Source organism: Arachis hypogaea, chromosome 19, assembly GCF_003086295.3.
Source record: "Arachis hypogaea cultivar Tifrunner chromosome 19, arahy.Tifrunner.gnm2.J5K5, whole genome shotgun sequence".
Classification (NCBI taxonomy): Eukaryota; Viridiplantae; Streptophyta; class Magnoliopsida; order Fabales; family Fabaceae; genus Arachis; species Arachis hypogaea.
Window position 1 is genome coordinate 112,744,924 of NC_092054.1, and position 16,754 is coordinate 112,761,677.

The following is a 16,754-nucleotide window of genomic DNA, read 5'->3' on the forward strand; positions in this document are numbered from 1 at the left end:
AAGGAGAAAAAAAGAACTTTGGGGCACACTTTGAAGTTGGAGCACACTTTGGAGCCTTAGGCCACGCTTTTAAAAGCGTGGCCCATGACCAAATCAAGGAGACATCACAACCAGCACTCAAAGCTCAGTTCACAAAGTGAACTTAGCTTTGCCGTACAAAAAAACTTAGCTTGGAGGCAAGAATTTTCGCTAAGTTAAAAGTTGTGCGTTTACAGCATGACCATGCCTTCTTCAAAGGGCCATAACTTGAGCTACAGATGTCCAATTGATGTGCTTCCAGTTGCGTTGGAAAGCTGACATTCAGAGCTTTCCAACAATATATCATAGTCCATATTTGGCATGAAATTGAGGCACGAGTGAAATGCATCTTTAAGGGCTAAAAATAAGCAAAAAAATCAGCCAATGCTTTCACCAAGGCTCGAAGGGGGAGACACAAGGAAAGCAAGGCAAGAGCAAAATAGTGCTCAGTTCACTTTTCCAACTTAGCTTTATCGGGCTTCCACTCAAGAAAATTCAAGGAAAAGGCTCACAAAACTTCTTCCACCAAGAGTTGAACTTGGGACCTTGAAGACAAAAGCAAGGCGCCACAAGGGGAGCTCAGTTGGTTTTCCCAACTGAGCACTACTTCTCCCTTTTTCCCCACATTTTGACACGGACCAAAGGCACCAAGCAAGCCTTGTGCGCACCATTTTGGCACACAACCAAGGCTGGACGTGCATCAAATGACACGGACAGCACAACTTGAAAGCTAAGTTGGGTTTTCCAACTGAGCTTTCCCCTGGGAGCAACACCCATGGACCAAAAATTGAATAAAAATTCCATTTAAATTCAATTCTTCTCCAAATTGAATCAAGGCCAACCAAACCCATTTCTCCTCAGATCCAAAGCAAGCAAAGCCCACATTATCACTCAAAGGCACAAGAACAAGCTAGAATTAGGATTTTCATTTAATTTATTTTTCATTTCAATTTCATTTTTTTTTACTTTGTAAAGCCTATATAAAGGCATCAATTCCATCTCATTAAATGAGCTGAATTGTATGGAGGCTAGCTCCAATAGGGAGTTTTGCACTTTTAGTTTTCATTTTGCTTTCTCTCTTATTTTTCTTTTCTGTCTTGAAATTTTGGATTGAGATTGGAAGGAATTCTGTTTTCATTCTCCATCCGCAGCTTCTTCTTCTACTCTTTCTGCAATTTACTTTTCTTTATTTCTTTTGCAATTATTCTTGTTGGATCAAGGAAGGATTTGAGATCTAGACTTGTTATCTAGTCTCTTTCACTCCTGAGATCTTGAACCACCTTTAAATTGCTGCAAATTAAGCATTGCTTTTCTGTTTTTAAAATTCTCCAAGCATTTTTACTTTCTATTGCATTGCTTCCAATTTACATTTCCTGCAATTGCTCTAAATTCTTATTCACTGAAATTTTGCTTCTCTGTTTACATTGCTTCCAGCACCCCAACCCTTTACTTTTCATGCAATTTACATTTCTTGTCATTTAAGATTCTTGCAATTTACTTTTCTTGTTCTTTAAGTTTCTGCACATTTACTTTCTGCACTTTAATTCCTCTTGTCATTTACTTTCTATTGTTTCAACTGTCACTCAAATCACTCAATGTTAGCTTGACTAAACTAATCACCCACTAAAGTTGCTTGATCCATCAATCCCTGTGGGATCGACCTCACTCTAAGTGAGTTTTACTACTTGATACGACCCGGTACACTTGCTTCATACCAACAATCTCCGTGGGATTCGACCCTTACTCACGTAAGGTATTACTTGGACGACCCAGTGCACTTGCTGGTTAGTTGTATCGAAGTTGTGAACCATGGTATTGGCACCATGTTCTTGGCGCCACTGCCAGGGAAAGAAAGAGCCATGAATTTTACATCATTAAAGTGTAATCACGATTACGCGTACCAAGTTGCTCACGTTGCCAGGGATTGTTTGAGCCTGGACATCACAATTTCGTGCACCAAGTTTTTGGCACCGTTGCCGGGGATTGTTTGAGCCTGGACATCACAATTTCGTGCACCAAGTTTTTGGCGCCGTTGCCGGGGATTGTTTGAGTTTGGACAACTGACGGTTCATCCTGTTGCTCAGATTAGGTAATTTTCTTTTTGTTTTCTTTTCAAAAAATTTTCAAAAATTTTTCAAATCTTCTCACCTGTTTTCGAAAAAAAAAATTTATTCTTAAAATAAAAATGTTTTCAAAAATTTTATAATTTTATTCAAAATTTTTAAGAATGAATTCTAGTGTTTCATGAAGCATGTGAAGCCTGGCTGGCTGTAAAGCCATGTCTAAATTCTTTTGGACTGAGGCTTCCAAACCATCAGAGGTAAGTTACATACTTGATAAATGATGAGCAGCAATTTGTTATCAAGAAAAATATACTCTGGTGTTAAATGCTGAAGCTTGGCTGGCCATTGGCCATGTCTAGTGTTTTGGACTGGAGCTTTCTTTGAAAGCTTGGCTGGCTAGTGAGCCATGTCTAATTCCTGGACTGAAGCTTTAGATTAAGAATGCAAGATTCCTGGAATTCATATTAAAAATTTTGGAATCCTTATTTTCCCTTTTCAATAACTTTTCGAAAAAATCTAAAAAAATTAGAAAATCATAAAAATAAAAAATATTTTCTGTTTCTTGTTTGAGTCTTGAGTCATATCATAAGTTTGGTGTCACTTGCATATGCATCTTGCATTTTTTCGAAAATATCATGCATTCATAGTGTTCTTCATGATCTTCAAGTTGTTCTTGGTAAGTCTTCTTGTTTGATCTTGATGATTTTTTGTTTTGTGTCTTTTCATGTTTATCATATGCATTCTTGAATTCTTAGTGCGTAAGCATTAAAGAATTCTAAGTTTGGTGTCTTGCATGTTTTCTTTGCATTAAAAGTTTTTCAAAATTGTGTCTATGATGTTCATCTTGGCATTCAAAGTGTTCTTGGTGTTCATCTTGACATTCATAGCATTCTTGCATGCATCACATGTTTTGATCTAAAAATTTCATGCATTGCATAATTTTCATGTTTTTCATAAAAATTTCAAAAATAAAAAAAAAATATCTTTCCTTTTTTTTCTCTCATCAAATTCGAAAATTTGGATTGATTTTTTCAAAAATTTTTAAAATCTAATTGTTTCTCATAAGTCAAATCAAATTTTCAATTTGAAAATCTTATCTTTTTCAAAATCTTTTTCAAAAATCAAATCTTTTTCAAAATTTTTTGGTTATTTTCGAAAATTTCAAAAATATTTTTCAAAAATATTTTTCTTATTTTTATCACAAATGTTCGAAAATAACATAATCAATTAATGTTTTGATTCAAAAATTTGAAGTTTGTTACTTGCTTGTTAAGAAAGATTCAAACTTTAAGTTCCAGAATCATGTCTTATGAATTCTTATGAATCAAGTCATTAATTGAGATTTTAAAAATCAAATCTTTTTCAAAACTAATTCCTATCATATCTTTTCAAAAATATCTTCTTATCTTATCTTTTCAAAAATTTGATTTCAAAATATCTTCTCTAACTTCCTAACTTCCTATCTTTTCAAAATTTGTTTCAACTAACTAACTAACTTTTTGTTTGTTTCTTAACTTTTTCAAAACTACCTAACTAACTCTCTCTCTCTCATTTTCGAAAATATCTTCCCCCTTTTTCAAAATTTCTTTTTTTATTTATTAATTATTTTATTTTTTAATCTTAATTTTCGAAAATCACTAACATTTTTCAAACACTATTTTCAAAAATCACTAACTCCTTTTCAAACTTAATTTTCGAAAATTCCCTCCTTCTCTCTCATCTTATTTTATTTATTTATTCATCTACTAACATCTCTTCCTCACATCATCACCAAATTTGAACCCCCTCCTCTATCTGTGTTCGAATTTCTTCTTCTCTTCTTCTACTAACAATAAGGAACCTCTTTACTGTGACATAGAGGATTCCTCTTCTTTTCTTTTTCTTTCCTCTTTCTTATGAGCAGGGACAGAGAAAAAGGCATTCTTGTTGAAGCTGATCCAGAACCTGAAAGGACTCTGAAGAGAAAATTAAGAGAAGCTAAATTACAACAATCCAGAGACAACTTAATTGAAAATTTCGAACAAGTAAAGGAGATGGCAGCCGAACCCAACAACAATGCAAGGAGAATGCTTGGTGACTTTACTACACCAAATTCCAATTTACACGGAAGAAGCATCTCCATTCCTGCCATTGGAGCAAACAACTTTGAGCTGAAACCTCAATTAGTTTCTCTGATGCAGCAGAACTGCAAGTTTCATGGACTTCCATCTGAAGATCCTTTTCAGTTCTTAACTAAATTCTTGCAGATATGTGATACTGTTAAGACTAATGGAGTAGATCCTGAAGTCTACAGGCTCATGCTTTTCCCTTTTGCTGTAAGAGACAGAGCTAGATTATTGTTGGATTCTCAACCTAAAGACAGACTGAACTCTTGGGATAAGCTGGTCACGGCTTTCTTAGCCAAGTACTTTCCTCCTCAAAAGCTGAGCAAGCTTAGAGCTGATGTTCAAACCTTCAGACAGAAAGAAGGTGAATCCCTCTATGAAGCTTGGGAAAGATACAAACAGTTGACCAAAAAGTGTCCTTCTGACATGCTTTCAGAATGGACCATCCTGGATATATTCTATGATGGTTTATCTGAGCTATCAAAGATGTCACTGGACACTTCTGCAGGTGAATCCATTCACCTAAAGAAAACGCCTGCAGAAGCTCAAGAACTCATTGACATGGTTGCTAATAACCAGTTCATGTACACTTCTGAAAGGAATCCTATGAGTAATGGGACACCTATGAAGAAGGGAGTTCTTGAAGTTGATACTCTGAATGCCATATTGGCTCAGAATAAAATATTGACTCAGCAAGTCAATATGATCTCTCAGAGTCTGCATGGAATGCAAGCTGCATCCAACAGTACTCAAGAGGCTTCTTATGAAGAAGAAGCTTATGATCCTGAGAACCCTGCAATAGCAGAGGTGAATTACTTAGGTGAACCTTATGGAAACACCTATAACTCATCATGGAGAAATCATCCAAATTTCTCATGGAAGGATCAAAAGCCTCAACAAGGCTTTAATAATGGTGGAAGAAACAGGTTTAACAATAATAAGCCTTTTCCATCATCAACTCAGCAACAGACAGAGAACTCTGAACAAAATGCTTCTAATTTAGCAAACTTAGTCTCTGGTCTATCCAAGGCCACTGTAAGTTTCATGAATGAAACAAGGTCTTCCATTAGAAATTTGGAAGCACAAGTGGGCCAGCTGAGTAAAAGGATCACTGAAATCCCTCCTAGTACTCTCCCAAGCAATACAGAAGAGAACCCAAAAGGAGAGTGCAAGGCCATTGACATAAGCACCATGGCCAAACCTACAAGGGGAGAGGAGGACGTGAATCCCAGTGAGGAAGACCTCCTGGGACGTCCAGTGATCAATAAGGAGCTTCCCTCTGAGGAACCAAAGGACTCTGAGGCTCGTCTAGAGACCATAGAGATTCCATTGAACCTCCTTATGCCCTTCATGAGCTCTGATGAGTATTCCTCTTCTGAAGAGAATGAGGATGTTACTGAAGAGCAAACTGCCAAGTTTCTTGGTGCAATCATGAAGCTGAATGCCAAACTATTTGGTATTGATACTTGGGAAGTTGAACCTCCCTTGTTCATCAATGAACTAAGTGATCTGGATCAACTGACATTGCCTCAGAAGAGACAGGATCCTAGAAAGTTCATAATACCCTGTACCATAGGCACCATGATCTTTAAGGCTCTATGTGACCTTGGTTCAGGAATAAACCTCATGCCCATCTCTGTAATAGAGAAACTGGGAATCTATGGGGTGCAAGCTGCTAAAATCTCATTAGAGATGGCAGACAGTTCAAGAAAACAGGCTTATGGACAAGTAGAGGACGTGTTAGTAAAGGTTGAAGGCCTTTACATCCCTGCTGATTTCATAGTCCTAGATACTGGAAAGGAAGAGGATGAATCCATCATCCTAGGAAGACCTATCCTGGCCACAGCAAGAGCTGTGATTGATGTTGACAGAGGTGAAATAGTCCTTCAATGGAATGAGGACTCCCTTGAGTTTAAAACTCAAGGATCTCCCTCTGCAACCATGGAGAGGAAGCAGAAAAAGCTTCTCTCAAGGCAGAGTCAACCCAAGCCCCCACAGTCAAACTCTATGTTTGGTGTTGGGAGGCCACAACCAAACACTAAGTTTGGTGTTGAACTCCCATATCCAAACTCTAAGTTTGGTGTTGGAGAGTTTCAACAATGCTCTGCATATCTGTGAGGCTCCATGAGAGCCCACTGTCAAGCTATTGACATTAAAGAAGCGCTTGTTGGGAGGCAACCCAATGTTTATCTAACTTTTATTTTCATTGTTTTTCATGTTTTCTTAGGTTCATGATCATGGGAAGTCACAAAATAGATATAAAAATTGAAAACGGAATCAAAAACAGTAGAAGAAAAATCACACCCTGGAGGAGCATCTGTCTGGCGTTCAGCGCCAGAACAGAGCATGGTTCTGGCGCTGAACGCCCAAAATGGGCAGCTTTTGGGCGCTGAACGCCAGAACAGGCATGGTTCTGGCGTTCAACGCCAGAAATGGCACACAAATGGGCGCTGAACGCCCAAAATGGCCACCAACCTGGCGCTGAACGCCCAGAGTTGTGTACAAGGGCATTTTTACATGCCTAATGGGTGCAGGGATGTAATTCCTTGAACACCTCAGGATCTGTGGACCCACAGGATCCACTCAGGATCTGTGGACCCCACAGGATCCCCACCTACCTCCACTCACTTCTTCTCACCACTCTCTTTCACACAACCCCATAAACACTCTTCCCCAAAAACCCTTCACCAACCACCTCAAACTCTCTTCCCCATCACCTCTTCACCACTCACATCCATCCACTCTTCCCCATAAACCTATCTCACAAACTCCACCTACCTTCAAAATTCAAAACCAATTTCCCACCCAAACCCACCCATATGGCCGAACCTTAACCCCCCTCCCTTCCCTATATAAAGCCCTCCATTCTTCATCAAACTCACACAAACACACCCTTCTACACCCTTCTTGGCCGAAACCACATCTCCATCTCCCTCTCCATATTTCTTCTTCTTCTTCTTCTATTCTTTTGTTTATTGCTCGAGGGCGAGCAATATTCTAAGTTTGGTGTGGTAAAAGCATAGCTTTTTTGTTTTTCCATTACCATTGATAGCATCTAAGACCGGAGAATCCTCTAGAAGAGGGAAAGGGAAGACAAAAGCTTCCACATCCGAGTCATGGGAGATGGAAAGGTTCATCTCCAAAGCCCATCAAGACCACTTCTATGATGTTATGGCCAAGAAGAAGGTGATCCCTGAGGTCCCTTTCAAACTCAAAAGAAATGAGTATCCGGAGATCCGACATGAAATTCAAAGAAGAGGGTGGGAAGTTCTAACAAATCCCATCCAACAAGTCGGCATCCTAATGGTTCAAGAGTTCTATGCCAATGCATGGATCACCAAGAACCATGATCAAAGTAAGAACCCGGACCCAAAGAACTATGTTACAATGGTTCGGGGGAAATACTTAGATTTTAGTCCGGAGAATGTGAGGTTGGCGTTCAACTTGCCAAACATGGAAGAGAACGCACGCCCCTACACAAGGAGAGTCAACTTTGATCAAAGGTTGGACCAAGTCCTTATGGACATATGTGTAGAAGGAGCTCAATGGAAGGATGACTCCAAAGGCAAGCCGGTTCAACTAAGAAGATTGGACCTCAAGCCTGTAGCTAGAGGATGGTTGGAGTTCATTCAATGCTCAATCATTCCCACTAGCAACCGGTCTGAAGTTACTATAGACCGGGCCATCATGATCCATAGCATCATGATTAGAGAAGAGGTGGAAGTTCATGAGATTATACCTCAAGAACTCTACAAGGTGGCTGATAAGTCTTCCACTATGGCAAGGTTAGCCTTTCCTCACCTCATTTGCCACCTATGCAATTCAGCTGGGATTGACATAGAAGGAGATATCCTCGTTAAAGAGGACAAGCCCATCACTAAGAAAAAGATAGAGCAAGCAAGAGAGCCCAGTCATGGAGCTCAAGAGGCGCAAGAAGCTCATTTCCATGAGATCCCTGAGATGCCTCAAATGCACTTTCCTCCACAAAACTATTGGGAGCAAATCAACACCTCCCTAGGAGAATTGAGTTCCAATATGGGACAACTAAGGGTGGAACATCAAGAACACTCCATCATGCTTCATGAAATAAGAGAAGATCAAAAAGCAATGAGGGAGGAGCAACAAAGACAAGGAAGAGACATAGAAGAGCTCAAGGACATCATAGGTTCCTCAAGGAGGAAACGCCACCATCACTAAGGTGGACTCATTCCTTGTTCTTGCTTTCTCTGTTTTTCGTTTTCTATGTTATGTGCTTATCTATGTTTGTGTCTTCATTACATGATCATTAGTAGTAGTAACTATGTCTTAAAGTTATGAATGTCCTATGAATCCATCACCTCTCTTAAATAAAAACTGTTTTAATTCAAAAGAACAAGAAGTACATGAGTTTCGAATTTATCCTTGAACATAGCTTAATTATATTGATGTGGTGACAATGCTTCTTGTTTTCTGAATGTATGCTTGAACAGTGTATATGTCTTTTGAAGTTGTTGTTTAAGAATGTTAAATATGTTGGCTCCTGAAAGAATGATGACTAGGAGACATGTTATTTGATAATCTGAAAAATCATAAAAATGATTCTTGAAGCAAGAAAAAGCAGCAAAGAACAAAGCTTGCAGAAAAAAAAATTAGAAAGAAAAAGCAAGCAGAAAAAGCCAAAAGCTCTTAAAACCAAGAGGCAAGAGCAAAAAGCCAATAACCCTTAAAACCAAAAGGCAAGGGCAAATAAAAAGGATCCCAAGGCTTTGAGCATCAGTGGATAGGAGGGCCTAAAGGAATAAAATCCTGGTCTAAGCGGCTAAACCAAGCTGTCCCTAACCATGTGCTTGTGGCGTATAGGTGTCAAGTGAAAACTTGAGACTGAGCGGTTAAAGTCAAGGTCCAAAGCAAAAAAAGAGTGTGCTTAAGAACCCTGGACACCTCTAATTGGGGACTTTAGCAAAGCTGAGTCACAATCTGAAAAGGCTCACCCAATTATGTGTCTGTGGCATTTATGTATCCGGTGGTAATATTGGAAAACAAAGTGCTTAGGGCCACGGCCAAGACTCATAAAGAAGCTGTGTTCAAGAATCATCATACTGAACTAGGAGAGTCAATAACACTATTCAAAATCTGAAGTTCCTATAGATACCAATCATTCTGAACCTCAATGGATAAAGTGAGATGCCAAAACTATTCAAGAGGCAAAAAGCTATAAGTCCCGCTCATATGATTGAAGCTCTGTTTCATTGATAGTTTGGAATTTATAGTATATTCTCTTCTTTTTATCCTATTTGATTTTCAGTTGCTTGGGGACAAGCAACAATTTAAGTTTGGTGTTGTGATGAGCGGATAATTTATACGCTTTTTGACATTGTTTTTAGTATGTTTTTAGTAGGATCTAGGTACTTTTAGGGATGTTTTCATTAGTTTTTATGTTAAATTCACATTTCTGGACTTTACTATGAGTTTGTGTGTTTTTCTGTGATTTCAGGTATTTTCTGGCTGAAATTGAGGGACTTGAGCAGAAATCAGATTCAGAGGTTGAAGAAGGACTGCTGATGCTGTTGGATTCTGACCTCCCTGCACTCAAAGTGGATTTTCTGGAGCTACAGAACTCGAAATGGCGTGCTTCCAATTGCGTTGGAAAGTAGACATCCAGGGATTTCCAGCAATATATAATAGTCCATACTTTGGCCAAGAATAGACGATGTAAGCTGGCATTCAACACCAGCTTTCTACCCATACCTGGCGTCCAGCGCTAGAAAAGGAGCCAAAACCAGAGTTGAACGCCCAAACTGGCACAAAAGCTGGTGTTCAACTCCAAGGAGGACCTCTACACGTGCCACACTCAAGCTCAGCCCAAACACACACCAAGTGGACCCCGGAAGTGGATTTATGCATCAATTACTTACTCATGTAAACCCTAGTAGCTAGTTTATTATAAATAGGACCTTTTACTATTGTATTAGGCATCTTTGGATTACCTTATGATCCTTTGATCACATTTTAGGGGGCTGGCCATCTCGGCCATGCCTGGACCTTCACTTATGTATTTTTAACGGTAGAGTTTCTACACTCCATAGATTAAGGTGTGGAGCTCTGCTGTTCCTCAAAGATTAATGCAAAGTACTACTATTTTCTATTCAATTCTTCTTATTTCGCTTCTAAGATATCCATTCGCACCCAAGAACGTGATGAAGGTGATGATTATGTGTGACGCTCATCATCCTTCTTCCTTATGAACGCGTGCCTGACAAACACTTCCGTTCTACATGAAATAAGCTAGAATGAATATCTCTTAGATCTCTTAATCAGAATCTTCATGGCATAAGCTAGAATGATGGCGGCATTCAAGAGAATCCGGAAGGTCTAAACCTTGTCTGTGGTATTCCGAGTAGGATTCAATGATTGAATGACTGTGACGAGCTCCTAACTCGCGATTGCAGGGCGTTAGTGACAGACGCAAAAGGATAGTAAATCCTATTCCAGCATGATCGAGAACCGACAGATGAATAGCCGTGCCGTGACAGGGTGCGTGAGCATATTATTCACTGAGAGGATAAGATGAAGCCATTGCCAAGGGTGATGCCTCCAGACGATTAGCCGTGCCGTGACAGGGCATTGGATCATTTTCCCGAGAGATGACCGAAAGTAGCCATTGACAGTGGTGATGTATCACATAAAGCCAGCCATGGAAAGGAGTAAGACTGATTGGATGAAGATAGCAGGAAGGCAGAGGTTCAGAGGAACGAAAGCATCTCCATTCGCTTATCTGAAATTCCTACCAATGAATTACATAAGTATCTCTATCCCTATTCTATTATATAATATTCGAAAACACCATTATCACTTTATATCCGCCTGACTGAGATTTGCAAGGTGACCATAGCTTGCTTCATACCAACAATCTCCGTGGGATTCGACCCTTACTCACGTAAGGTATTACTTGGACGACCCAGTGCACTTGCTGGTTAGTTGTATCGAAGTTGTGAACCATGGTATTGGCACCATGTTCTTGGCGCCACTGCCAGGGAAAGAAAGAGCCATGAATTTTACATCATTAAAGTGTAATCACGATTACGCGTACCAAGTTGCTCACGTTGCCAGGGATTGTTTGAGCCTGGACATCACAATTTCGTGCACCACTTGCAAAGAGGTGGAAGTTGCCAAAGGAGAGCACAAGGGAATGGAGCTTGAAATTACCTTCCCAAAGCTGTTGGAGACCTCTCCTCCAAAGCCATTACCATCCAATACAACATTCAAGTGGGTAAAATTCTTATCCTTGCCCTTTACTTTCCCACTTGAATATGGTTTACTTGAGACAGATGGCCAGCTTATAGCTCTCTGTGGCGTTAAGAGTAAGAGGAAGATGGTTAGTGGTTGGAGTTGTCATGCAAGGTTCAATATGGTAGAAAGCTCAAAGTTTAAATGCAAAGGTTGGTGTAAAGCTCAACTGAATTTGTCTAGGAAGCTGTTTGGATGCCTTAGTGAGAATTCAGATTGCTCACCACCCGGATGGAATCATGATGATTGATAAACCCCGATTTTGTGGTTTATCTTGTGCTTAATTTGGGGGATTTTATCAACTTTTCTTACATTTATTCAATGAAATAGCATGGTTTTGCAATTCTCCCTTCATTTGTGCTTAAATGTGAAAACATACTTTTTAGGCCCTAAAATTGGTAATTTTAATTCACTTTAATTCCATTCGATGCCTTGATATGTTTGTTGAGTGATTTCAGGTTCATAAGGCAAGTATTGGATGAAAGAAGTGAGGAAAAAAGCATGCAAAGTGGGAAAACTCATGAAGAAATGAAGGAACTGTAAAGCTGTCAAGCCCGATCTCTTCGCACTCAAACGACCATAACTTGAGCTACAGAGATCCCAATGAAGCGGTTCTAGTTGCGTTGGAAAGCTAGCATCCGGGGCTTCGAAATGATATAAAATTTTCTATATGTTGCTTCGCGCTCAGGGGAGCGCACATGCCATGTACGCGTGCGCGCCGATGTTGCTCGTGGGTCCACTTTAATGAAATCGCCTCCAGCGATTTTGTAGCTCATTTTGGGCCCAATCCAACCCATTTCTGATGCTATTGAACCCAAGGATTGAGAGGGGGAAAAAAGAAAGTAGTCATAGTTTAGTTTTTATCATGTTTTAGGGTTAGAATTATAGAGAGAGAGGTTCTCTCCTCTCTCTAGATTTTAGGGTAGTTTTAGTTAATTCTTCTTGGATCCAAGTTATAATTCTTGTCTTGATTTAGTTTTCCTTCTTAATTTCTTGTATTACATCTCTACTCTTCTAGTTTTACTTGTCATTTCTCTTATTTTGCCATTTTTATGTTTATGAACCATTGTTGAATCTTAATTTTCTTTAATGCAATTTTAAGTTTCCATGTTCTTTTATTGTTGATTTGAGTTGTGATATTGTTTCCTTGCAATTTGTAGTTGGTAGATTTTATTAATTCTTGTCATTTATTATGCTTTCCTTTTGTACCCACCAAGTGTTTGACAAAATGCTTGATTGGATGTTAGAGTAGATTTTGAGCATTCTTGGCTTGGAGAGAGTAATTAGGCAATCTTGAGTCATGAAAACCCAACTCATGTTGGTGATCTAGAGTTGTTAGCTAATATTGTTTCCATTGACGCTAATCTTTTGCTAATTTAATTAGTAAGTTGATTAAAACTTTTGGATTGAGATTAGCTAGTCTTATTAGACTTTCTCTCATGGAAGATAATATGATACCTTCTTCCAATGTTGGAGATGACGTAATAAGATAAATTCTTGTTTATTATTGTGGTATGATTGATTAGTCTTGTTTGACTTTCTCCCTATTTGTTGGAGTTGACTAAATAAGATGAATTAATCATTGCATGACTAGGATAGAAATCCTATGATCTCAATACTTGCCATGAATGTCTCTCTTTATTACTTGCTTTCTTTAGTTACTTGTTTGATTTACTTTTCTTGTCACTTATTTTGTTGCCCCTCTTATCAACCAAAAACCCTCTTGCATCCCTCATAGCCAATAATCATACACTTCATTGCAATTTCTTGTGAGACGACCCGGAGTCTAAATACTTCGGCTAATTCTTATTTGGGGTTTGTTACTTGTGACAACTCAAATTTAATTTGATTTGAGGATTGACTATTGGTTTGGACTATATTAACAACGGAATTATTTTGTGGAATTCCGAACCGGTATAAATCCTTGTGTCAAATTAATGGCGCTGTTGCCGGGGAGTTGCAATGGTGTTATATTATTGGCTATTGTGAATATGTTTGCCTTTTGCTTATTTGTTAGTTTTTGTTAGCTTTAGGACTTTGTTGTTTATTTTTGTTAGCTTTTGTTTTTATTTGTTATTATGAATTCTCATCACTTTGGCTATGAGTTTGGCTCAAATTATGTTGTAGGAAATGGGAGCTACAATGACCATATGCATCAAGGATGGAACAATCAAAGGTGGGAGGAACCTCAAAGGATTGATCACCCTTCTTGGCAACAACAACCTCCGGTTTCTTATGGGTATAATTCTAATCCTAATGCATATCAATCTAATGGATGTGGTGGCCCTTATTGTGATTGTCAACAACCACCACCACATGCCTATGAACCACCCACTCAACATGACTTTGAACCACCTTACTCACAAGCCCCTTTTCACCGAATACCTCCATATGACCCTAATCCTTATCCACCATACCAACCACCTTATGAACCATATGAACCATACATGGAACCTGATGGGATATTTTTGTGGAAAAATGAATTTCTCCAAAACACCCAAATCTAACCGGCAAGTGCACCGGGTCGCATCAAGTAATAAAAACTCACGGGAGTGAGGTCGATCCCACAGGGATTGAAGGATTGAGCAATTTTAGTTTAGTGGTTGATTTAGTCAAGCGAATCAAGATTTGGTTGAGTGATTTGTGATTTGCAGAATTTAAATTGCATGGAAAATAAAGGGAATGGGTAAATTGCATGAAAGTAAAGAGAACTGAAATTTAAAGTGCTGAATCTTAAAGAACAAGAAATTAAATGGCAGAAACTTAGAACGCAAGAAATGTAAATTGCAGAATCTTAAAGTGCAAGAAATGTAAACGGCTTGAATTGTAAAGGGAATTGGGAATTGGATTTGCAGAAATTTAAACAAGGAAAGTAAATTGCAACAAACAGAGAAGTAAAGGATATCTTGAATCGAACCGGATCTTTAAAAACAGAATTGTAAATGAGCATGAAAACAGTAAACAGGGAATGGGAAATGGGAAATCCGGATCTCAGGACCCAAGAGACTAGAAAACCAAGTGTAGATCTCAATGCCTTCCTAGATCCAACAAGAACAATTGCAAAGGAAATGTAGATTGCAAAGAAAGTAGATGAAAAGTAATTAACCGAAACTGAAATTCAATTAAGCAGAAAATTAAACAAGATCCCAAGGTGAGATTGAAACAGAAGTTCTTCAATTCTCCACCCAAGATCCAAGACAATTGTAATTGAAATTGAAAGCAAGAAAACTAAGAGGAAGGGAATTCAATTCTCCTTCCCCAAGACTTAAAAATTTAAAATTCACTCAATCACCAAAACTCTCCGAAAACCCTCTCTCAAAACTCCAAGGAAAAGCTCTCTGAAAAACTTAAATCCTATGCTATTTATACACTTTCTTCAAATGGTCTTCAAGCCTTCAATTGGGCCTTTGCTCTTGATGGAATTGGGTTGATAGAGGCCTTGGTTGATTGCTCTTGGAGTTTGGAGAAGAACCGAATTGAACCGGGTTGGAATCATGAAAGCTTGAGTAAAAGTTGGAGTAAAAGTTTGAGACTAACTTTTACTCCAACTTTTCACATCAGCCACCCTCTTTTGCTGATACCAACGTTGGGGCAAAAGTTAGGGGTCTAACTTTTTCTCCAACGTTGGCCTCCCCTTGCACACTCATGGCACCAACGTTAGCCAAAAAGTTAGAGGCTAACGTTGGCGCAAACTTTTGCTCTCCAGGGTGTGTTTTTCATGCGCCAACGTTAGCCAAAAAGTTAGGGGCTAACGTTGGCGCAAACTTTTGCTCTCCAGGGTGTTGATTTGTGATGCCAAAAGTTAGCCAAAAAGTTTGAGGCTAACTTTTGCTCCAGATTTTTGCCCAAAAGTTAGCCAAAAAGTTTGAGGCTAACTTTTGCTCCAACTTTTTGCCCAAAAGTTTGCACAAAAGTTTGAGGCTAACTTTTGGTCCAGCTTTTTGCTTCCTGGTTCATTTTCAATTAATCCAAAAGTTTGAGCTAAAGTTTGAGGCAAACTTTTGCTCAAACTTTTTGTCCTCTCTTCCTCCTAACCATTCCTTCTTGCTTCATCCTTTCTCCAAGCTTTCTTCACCTATCATTAATCAACCAAACACATCAAAGCTATGCTCAAAATCATGAGATATTCATTCTTTCATAATATGTGACAATTATAGCATAAAACCTCATGAAATTGCATTAATTCATACATGGTTGATTAAATCAAAGGAAACATGAAAATCTACCCAATTGGCTTGCTTATGGCTCAAGAAAGTGCATAATTCTATTGAAAACAAAAGAAAAAAGCTAGTGAAACTAAGCTAAGATGACTTGTCATCACAACACCAAACTTAAAACTTGCTTGTCCCCAAGCAAGAAATGAATTATGCTCAATGGTTCTTTCATTTAAGATGGATTGAAGAACAACTTGTCAGGTCCTGTGAGTGAAGTGATCAAGTAACAGTGGGGTAAATTCTAAATCATATGCTCATGCAAGGGCTTCAGTGCTTACTAGTCCTCACATATTGGGAGTCTTAGGTGTTAGGATTTTCATCCAAATGGTATCATGGAGATCTCTTTATATGTAGTCACCTTGAAGCAGCTTATAGTTTCTTTTCTTTGGCCTTGACTCTAAGTGTCATGTCTCAAAGCGGCTCTTTAGATAAGCTTTCAATCAATACTCCTAAACCAGTTGGTTTTAAGGTATTAGGTGTTGAAGCACCCCTAAGGATTTACTTGCTCAAGCCTCTTTCTTTGACACAACTCAACCACAAGCATTTACTAGGCTAACAACTCTTTGAGTCATTGTTTCTTCTTTCTTTTTCTGCCTAGTAATTGATGCTCAGAGCCTTGGGCCATGTTCTTTTTGCTTTTGTATTTTTTTTATTTTCTTTTGTTTTGTTTGCTGCTTCTTGGATCAATAGATTTTTGAGAATCTCCACAATACTTCTTTGAACTTCATGTCCTGCCTATGAGCTCCCATGCAAGTTTTCACAAGCATGCAACCTCAATACATAATCATACAACTAGAACCACCACTTCTCCTAATATTTTGCTTGCCTCAAAATTGTTTGATTCCTCAATCCTTCTTTTCAAAGAACTTTCATGTGATGCATTTTTGAAATATTGAGTGCAAACAAGTGTGAAAAGTGTAGTGTTATGAATAGTCAAGCATCTTAGTTATTGAATTACAGAAAAACTATGCTATGCAGGCAGGCAGGGGTATTATGTAACTTTCAATTTAGCAGCATCTGATACAAAATAATCACTGAACAATACAACCTTTTGGAGTTCGCTTGCTTTCCTCTTCCTCATCATCATT

The 16,754-nt window shown here is 38.6% G+C and overlaps 1 non-coding gene across 1 annotated transcript; it reads right to left on the reverse strand.

Annotated features, from left to right (window-relative positions):
- Window positions 1–4,510: 4,510 nt before the first annotated feature.
- On the reverse strand, window positions 4,511–4,618 carry LOC112780740 (small nucleolar RNA R71). Its single transcript, XR_003191556.1, has one exon. It is a non-coding gene; the product is annotated as a small nucleolar RNA R71 (small nucleolar RNA).
- Window positions 4,619–16,754: the final 12,136 nt, after the last annotated feature.